The sequence below is a fragment of the Pyxicephalus adspersus genome, chromosome 11 (genome assembly GCF_032062135.1).
Source record: "Pyxicephalus adspersus chromosome 11, UCB_Pads_2.0, whole genome shotgun sequence".
NCBI lineage: Eukaryota > Metazoa > Chordata > Amphibia > Anura > Pyxicephalidae > Pyxicephalus > Pyxicephalus adspersus.
In genome coordinates, this window is record NC_092868.1 from 36,157,926 (window position 1) to 36,166,872 (window position 8,947).

The 8,947-nt window shown below is 38.3% G+C and overlaps 1 long non-coding RNA gene across 1 annotated transcript; it reads right to left on the reverse strand.

Moving 5' to 3' along the window:
• Window positions 1-3,440: 3,440 nt before the first annotated feature.
• LOC140341106 (uncharacterized) lies at window positions 3,441-6,163 on the reverse strand. The gene is made up of 3 exons (XR_011922809.1): window positions 5,787-6,163; window positions 5,652-5,704; window positions 3,441-4,764 (listed from the first exon to the last, which is right to left on the reverse strand). It is a non-coding gene; the product is annotated as an uncharacterized lncRNA (long non-coding RNA).
• Between the last annotated feature and the right edge of the window lie 2,784 nt (window positions 6,164-8,947).

An 8,947-nucleotide genomic window follows, 5' to 3' on the forward strand; every position in this document is an offset into this window, starting at 1 on the left:
TGTTGCTGGGACAGTGTAGGTCATTTGTAATGCAGAATCTGGTCTTGGTGGATCATAGACAATTAAAGATCCAACTGTCTTTTTTGTTATATTGATATAAATACCTTTGAGGTTGGTAAATTATAAACCCTCAAAGAGTACAACCTTATAATGATAATAAAATAAAAACTAACAATAGAAAACAGAGTGATATATGATGACTGGTTGGCACTGAAGAAGAGACATTTCTAATACTGGATACTGACACATTTTAAATTAAAGATTGTTCCCAGAAATTTTTTAAAAAATGTTACTATGTTATGAAGCTGAAACAACAGAGTACTGTGCAAGAAGTAATAGATAAATTCATTGAATGTATTATAGGGGCATTTATACGTTTAAGTTTTCCATACCAAATTTGATAGATTTTTCTTTAGCATAAACATGGCTCTGAATAAACCATTCCTAAGTGAGTTTATGCATGAAGGTTTTGACTGGGCAGACAAAGGGACATTTGCTGGCCACATTCAGAGCCTTCTAGCCTGGTTGGGATTTGATGTGTTGACTCACTGATTGAATGTCAATGGAATAATGGTCTACCACCCTCTATTTGGTCCCATGTCAAACAGCTTAAATGATCCTCGGAACAAGTCATTTCCTCAAATGTGTTTCTTGGAGTCTCTCACTGTTTAGGAATATTGTCAAGAAGTTTCTCTATGATGCATGCTCCTGGAAGTTGTTTTAATGCCAAAGAGACTACGGAGTGAAGACAAATTTAAGCCTGTCAATAGGTGTAGCCATAACACATACATCTTTTTTATTTGGTTCTCTGCAACTGCTATACTGATGTAATACCTATGTAGTATTAAACCTAAATCATATTAATTTTGCTGCTCCTACCTTTTGCATAGTGTTCACAATATGCCTTCGTCCAATAATAATATTTGTATCATTTACACTGAAGACTATGTAGCTTCATTCAACATAAGTAATATTCATTGTAGTAGTTTGGTGAACAAAGTAATATTGTATGTAAGGACATTTAGCAATATACATCTGGCTATTGGTCTGGGAATCCCATAATAAAAATCCCTGTCTTTTTAAAACTCCCAGTAAAGTTAAACTTTAACAGTAACTTGGAAAAATTTGGCTTATAGCTGAAGTTTTGCCTTTTCTAGTTGCTCATTTTTGCTCTAATGAAATTAATAAACAAAACCGTCCTCTCTTCACGCTTTGTTTTAGACCATGTGGCATAATCATTAGTTCTCTTTGCATCTCCTTTTTGAAATGCAGCATGTCCCAGTAACCCATGTTCCTAAATCTGAAGCCCCATTTTCTGAAGATCTAAAAAGCCCAACAATGCAAAAAAAAAAAACACTTTTTTTTTTTTTAATTTTTTTTTTTATACTTGAAGCAAACAGGGCACTCCCCAATAGGTAGCACAGATAGATAAATTACCTTTTACTAGAACAGGTGTCAGGTCACAGTTACAGGACCAGCTCTTTACAAAAGTTGGTAATGGGAGATGATGAGTCCTGCACCTGGAATTGTGACCCCATTACCTGATGGTAGCTGTTGCACCTGGTAAGTATATTTTGATTTATATGTTTAATATATCTAATTTAATGGTGATTAATCTGTGCTATCTAGTGTATTCGTTTTGCCAAGGCACCAGTGAGGGGCAACATTAGGAATCCACTCTTTTGTACTTACCTGATGTCATTGTCCAGTTGTCCACCCTTTCTCGACATTTTTAACATGGAGGTAAGCTTTGAAATAGTTTTAAAGTCTTGAAAGCTTACAGTACTGTCAAAATCCACAGCTCACAGTATATTAGACCTAAGATGCAATAATTGCTTATGGCTCAAGGAACCCCTAACAACCTCCTAAGGAAACCTATGGTTACGTGGAATCCTGGTTAGGAAACACTGGCCTAGTTTCTGTCTTGGTGCCACTTCTTCTAGTTAATCGTTCTAGTTAGTCTTCTACGTGTCCTCGTGTCACCAAGCTCTGCTATATGGACCTGACTAAACTTGTCAATACCCCTCTTCATGACATCACCATGCGTTAGTATTCAGAACCTGTGGGAACCCCGCCATTGGACGGTGGATGGAAATTGTCACACAGCTCCTGTGCTTTGCCTTAAAATCCATCCACACTTCTTGTCCAACTTACCTTTCTGACCTAGTAGATAAATACTGTATACCCCCATCAGCTCTCTTCCCTCCTCCAATGACCTTCTAATGACTTCCTCACTCCTAACCTTGTTACATTCACAACTCCAAATTTTTTAGAGCTGTCCTGGAATGCTGGAATGGTCTTCCTCGTCCTATTCTGCTAACTCCTACTTTCTTCTCCTGTAAAATAGCCCTCGGAACCCATCTTTTCAACCTTGCCTTACCCGTCTTCTTCTGTCTTTTAAAACCCTCAATACTTCCCACCATTCCATATCATATCTCCTATTGTGTGCTACTTCCCCACCTCCTAGACTGTAAGCTCCTCGGGGCAGGGTTCTCCCCTCCTCTTGTGTCACTGTCTGTAATTTGCAACCCCTATTTAATGTACAGCGCTGCGTAATATGTTGGTGCTATATAAATCCTGTTTATTAATATTAATATGTAACCAGACAGCCATATGAACATATTCTGTTTGGAGCATTAGAAAGGAAACCCCCACATGTCATCTGTCCCAGGATTTAGGTGAGTATTCCCTGAATGTACAATGGCCAGATGCTTATTCAGACATAGCTAGTCAACCAACATTTTCAGAAGAAGGCCAGTAATGGCAACCCCAATATTTCCCTCATAATAGGTTCACTTTACTGATCATATAGTGAAAAAACTAAAATCTAAAAATCTATCATCATGCCAGAGACAAGATTCTTCTGCCTCTGCCCCACACACGGCATCTGTTAATAGAAATCTATACAGGTGGTGAGTAATGTGTCCATTTTAAAGGGTCTGGTCACATTAAGCACCAGTTGATCTGCTACTAAGTGATCTAATTTCCACCTCAGACTGCCATATGCCTTTGTACACTCACTTATAATTTAAATGCCCCTAAATTGTATGACCCTAATTACAGTTTAATTGGCAAGTGCTGTCCTATTACGTTTCTGTGTGGAAATTCATTACTTGTAACAGCACATTCCAAATGTCAAACTATTCTTATGTTATTTGTGGGCTGGGAATGTACACAACACGCAAGCACCAAGTTTAATTAGGAAATGTAAGTACAGTGAAATGCTAATTAGATTGCTTTGCAATCACAGTCAAATGATAGATAAATATAGATGACATACAAATAGCTAGTCCGAATGATAATATAGAAAGGATAGCAATAAAAATAAATTACCCAAGAAAAGTAGTTAAAATAAAAAAATATAAAACGAAGAAAGAGATAAAGATCAAACAGTCTTATGATCAGACGTAAGTAATATAAGAAATACAAAGAAAAGAAATCAAACATTTTATTCACAAAGTATATGTGAACCCAATGATTTAAATCTCATAAAAGATTTACCATATTAGTGTTATACAAAAAAAAAAGTTTGAAATTTTAAAATCTACAGCTTTCATTATAGGAATATTTGTTGATTCAATCATGACAGTCCTTATTCGGGTTCTTCATTTTATGGGGTCTCCCAATTGTGATCTTGCATTGCCACCATGTTCATGTACCTCTGCTGGGGACTACAAATGGCTGTGCCCACCCGTTGTGCAGGAATGGGCCTATGTTATCATTATCAGTAAACGAATACTGATAATGAGCACATGACACTGGAGTGCATATACGAGGGGGTGCTGAGAAGTTCCTGGTTATGCCCAGAAAGAAGAGAGCCAGAGTTATTAAATAACACATTTATTCAACATATTCGCCCCTGAGACTGATGCACTGGGGACAGCATAGTTGTAGCTTTTATAGACCGTTCAAATAAAAGGTCTCAGCAGCGTCTTGGACGTCAGAAATGTCCTCAAATTGTTGCCCCTTCAGGTGTTTTCTTCAAAAAGGGAACAGATATTAGTCCGAAGGGGCCAGGTCAGGTGAGTAGGGAGGATGGTGGACCAATTGGAAACCCAGGGTGTTCAGTTTGGCAGCCACAACGTTGGATGTGTGCACAAGTGCATTGCCCTGCAAAAAAAGGATCCCTTTGGTCAACTTTCCATGGCAGTTTGTCTTAATTGCCTCCTACAGCTGGTCCAGGAGGTTAGCATAATACTGTCTGGTGATACTAGAGCCCTGAGGTAGGTAGTCCACCAACAGAATACTTTGTCCCAGAAAACGGACACCATGACTTTTTTGGCCGATTTCTGGGTTTGGAACTTCTTTGATTGCGGGGATTCATCCTCAGTCACTAACCTAGCCAAAAAGTCCTGTGCAACTTCAAAATGGGCCAAAACGGCTTTGGATGTTACAACTCGTTCCCTCTTCTGATCACTGTTCAAACATTTTGGCACTCATTTCCCTGAAAGCTTGCGCATGTCTAGGATAGTGGTGATTACAAACCCAACACGCTCCCATGAGATGTCAAGTATCTGGGCTATATTTTTTGCGGATATTCACCGGTCCTCAATAATCAGCTCATGGACAGCATTGCAGGTTGCCGGGTCAGTTGAGGTTGGGGGGCGCCCACTTGCTGTAGGAAGGACACTTCTCCCCCAATCTTTGTGACATCTCAGTGTGAATGTCCTTTGCTGACTTTCCCTGGAGAAACAAAAACTTTATGACGGCCCGTAACTCCAACAACGTGAATCTTGCTTGTGCCTCTGCCGTCACAGCTTCTCACTAAAAGAAAAATCAGTTTTAAGAATTGCAAAGACCTGATATTTGCACAGTTACATACTAAGTTATTAGGCTGTCATATGTCCCAACACTCATTTTTCTATTTCATATGGAAAGGGGCAAAGCCAGGAACTTCTCAGCACCCCCTCGTAGCTAGGAAGTGATTGAAAGAAACTAAAAGAGATCAGAGGCACTGAAATGAAAATGTATTCAATGAAACAAAACAGCAATTTGTATGTCTACTTATGATTTTTTAAATATGAACTTTAAATGTATTTAGGTCTTAATATACTCTGAACATAATAGACATAGAAATGTGCACAAAGTTTGCTAAAAAAAACTAATATGAGCCAGGGTGAATCTGTTTGTTTTTATACATTTTTTTATTTTTAATTCTGTGCACATGATTGGATGTTCACAATTAACAACTTACCCTTACTTCCCTAAATTAAAACGCCTAAGGGTACCTAGCACTCTGCAATATATGACTGCTGTGTAAATGGATGTCTAGATTTATTACCGATTGAAAGACCAGTGCATTTGATTTGTATCTGGCACAGAAGTCACCTACACAACAGCCATGTTCAACACAGGATAACATTTAACATCTGTCTGTTCATTAGAAATTTGTTTTTAATGCCTATTTGGATGCATTTTAAATACATACAGTTTGTGCAGATGAAGCATAAGACAGGGACACCCAGTAATAGTATAAACAAATTCATCCTGCCTTTATTATTCATCAAGTCAGACACACAGTTTACTTTGTACAGTAAGTCCATAGAAAAAACAAACAAAGTCTCATCATCTGACTCACTAACAAAACTTATGTCAGATTCTGATTAACAGGGTGCCCCCAAATTGGTTACACAAAACAACAGCACTTGTACCTTTTTAGTGTTTTGCCAGTAGTCAGCCATTCACCCATCAGCAGGCTCCTACACTGGAGCAAGAGAAGGAGGAAGCTATTAAGCATTATTCAAAATTTGAATACAGGGTAAAACAGGGGAAACATGGTCCAATACCTGGAGGTTTTATCCCAACAAAGTTTCTTGGTCCCAGGGTCATGAACAGAACTAATTAGAAAGAGAAGAGAAAATAAAAAGTTTGTTTTCTATACAATCCTGGAAAGCTCATCATGTGTAGGTGAGAAAGGTATGTATATACACTGTCCACATCTCTGCCAGCCAATGTCTCCCTATACAATACATATTGCTAGGTCAGGAGGCACCTCTTTTGCTACTTATTGTTGCTCTATGTATTTACATATGGCCGTGATACCTACTGGCCATTTCTCCTTCATCAAGAAATCAATATTTGGTAAGCTGTACATCCTGATCTGTGTACCCAATACTACTACTCTCTGGTCCATTTACAACAGCTGGATTCTCACTGGAATTTCTAGCACTGATTTCAGTACTTTGGCTGGTTCTATTGAAACGTATTAATTATTGGGGTTTGTTTATTGTACAAATGAAATCAATGATGATTGATGAGAATGATGAATTCAACATGTAATAGGCAATAACTGGCGATTTAAGGGAATTGTTTGAATGCAATCTTGTTTAGCATTCTTTTTAATTTATAACTAATATCTTCCTAAAGGTTTTTTTCAAGATAATTCAGGCTTTTCACCCTTTGTCCTTTAAGGCTTTTCATCTTTGTTATCACAATCTTATCTGGGACCATTTAAAGCAAATATATTGTCCATTTGTCATATGAAAACCTTCATATCCTTTACATAGACTTAAACAAATAATAATAGCCATGTAGTCATTGAACATACAAAACATGCAGCCTAAACCTAACTATTCATAACTTTTTTATTGTGGTCAAAATAATTTAATGTCACTGTTCTTCCTATGGTTGTTTGCTATATGCTTAAATACCTGATTTCTAATTCCAGATTTATTTGTCTCTTTTTTCATCAAATCAGACAGACGCTTTTTGTGTACATGGGTACCTGTAACTCTGTCAGGCTACATACACACATCAGATGATTCTCGTCCGAGAGGAGCCTCAGGGCTAGTATCGGACGAGAATCTGATGTGTGTACAGTGGCCGTCTGACGTCATTCATGTATCCGTCCTGGCACATCCACGAACGGCAGATGACAAATAACTGTAATGGAAGAGAAGTGGAGAGAGCATAACGGGGTGCTGCTCACTCATTCTCCTCCTCTCCATAGAGCAGAATGGTGCTGAATGTACAGAGCTTGTTCATGCATCTTTTGGTCTTTTGTCATAGGAAAGGATGGTGAAAGATCCTTTCCAATGACAAAAATATAACATGTGTACGTAACCTTACACTTTCACTGAGTTACAGCCTGCAGAGAAAGAATGCCTCTTTTTTTTTTATCAGACTGGGGTTATTAACCCAATGTCCAACACCCAATGTGGTAGAACAAAGAATCCTTTTTTGTAGGGACCCTTCTGTCATGGTTGGCCTACTGAAAGTCATGCCACTGCCAGCATAGCTCCCTTTTTTTTTCTTTGACAAAGTCAGCCCCATAACTGCATCAAGAGATACATTTGTAGTGGAAAAAGGTATTCGGCAATACATCAAAATGTCATATATTCTGAATAATGCAAACCTGTAAATTATCCAGACTTAGGCATTTCCACATTTACATATTGAAAACAAGCAGTGCAAGCCTTCATTCGCCTTTGTAGCTATGTACATTGTGGAGAAACAAATCTATTCAAATCAGGGCCACACACATTACTACATGATAAAGTAATTAACATGCATTGGTGCACTACGGTACCATGACACCTTAACATATATTCCCGTTAGACCTGCAGTGCATAACAGTGTAAAGTATGTATTGTGCATTAGATTGCAAAGGTACTAGCACCAATTCTTTCCCCTATAATGTCATTGGCAGCCTACCAGACCTCCTAAATAATTGCATAACAGATGTTCTTAACGTCACAAAAAACGAAACTCAACTTTGGAGTCTTTGTTGTGATGTTTGAGAATTATTTACTACACTGTACATGCATCTAGAGAAGCCAGGTAGACTTCTTTAAAAGTAGAACAGAGGCCATATATTATAAAGTACCAGCATGGATCTGGTGTTGCAGTTGATTATACTAACTTGGAGGTCTGAGCATGACCATCCCTGTTCATTATACTGCTGTTGAATGTTTATTATATGTGGTAGGAGATTGCCATGTCAGGTTTTAAATACAGGTGGCAATACACATGAAATCTGAAAATCTAGCTGCTGATCCTCATGAAACACGTGCAGGAAAGCCCTGAAGCTTTGCTTTCCCCTAATATATTCACCCAGTTGTAAAAATTGGTCTAGGATGTAAATATTCATATTTTATAATGTCATGATATAGGGAACACATCCCTAACAGTTACCCTAAGACCCATGTGTATAGGACCATCATTCCACTAGTGAATAGCCAGAGCCGAGACCAATTTGTAAGGCAAAAAAAACAGTAAGAGCTGTTGTTTACAAAGTCTTGTCCAGTCCTTTCTTTCCAAGAAAATTGCGTAACGTGTACAGAAATAGCAGCCAAAAAAAATAAAACTTGATAGCAGCAGAGAACAGAACGTTTCCTAAAGGACAGGAGCTGAGAAGCGTGCAGTTTGCTGGGAAAAAATAGCTGCTGTAGCATAACCCTTTCTTTACCGCCCCATGGAATGATTCTTTTACTTTATATCAGCCAAAAAATATTAGGAATTGTCCTATTATCCTAATATGCATAACATACACTACATGAATAGTGTTACAGGACAACCTGAGCTGTACACAACAGGTAAACAAGGCAGGACCTATACAGTGATGAAATACAAGTCTAAGCTGTACATTACCACCTGCAGTTGTGTCTGCTGCTATGGATTGCACTGTACATTTCAAGTCCAAGGAAACACAGCATTGAACAAGGCAAGTTGTATTTGCAATCAGGATTTGGGCGGGTCAAGTCAGGCACGACCATTTAGAACCAAAAGTAGGAAGAACAATAGATGCCAGGCTTTATTTTCCATCATCTCTTCATTACAGTAGAAACTATGAGCCTGATTTATTAAAGCTCTACAAAATTGGATGACAGAGTATCATGGGAGAACCAGAGTGATCCAGCAAACCTAGAATGAATTTCCGAACAATTATTTGGCAAGGGTTTTTAATCCTGGACCAGATCCATTGTGGGTTTGCTGGTTCCCCCAGCTT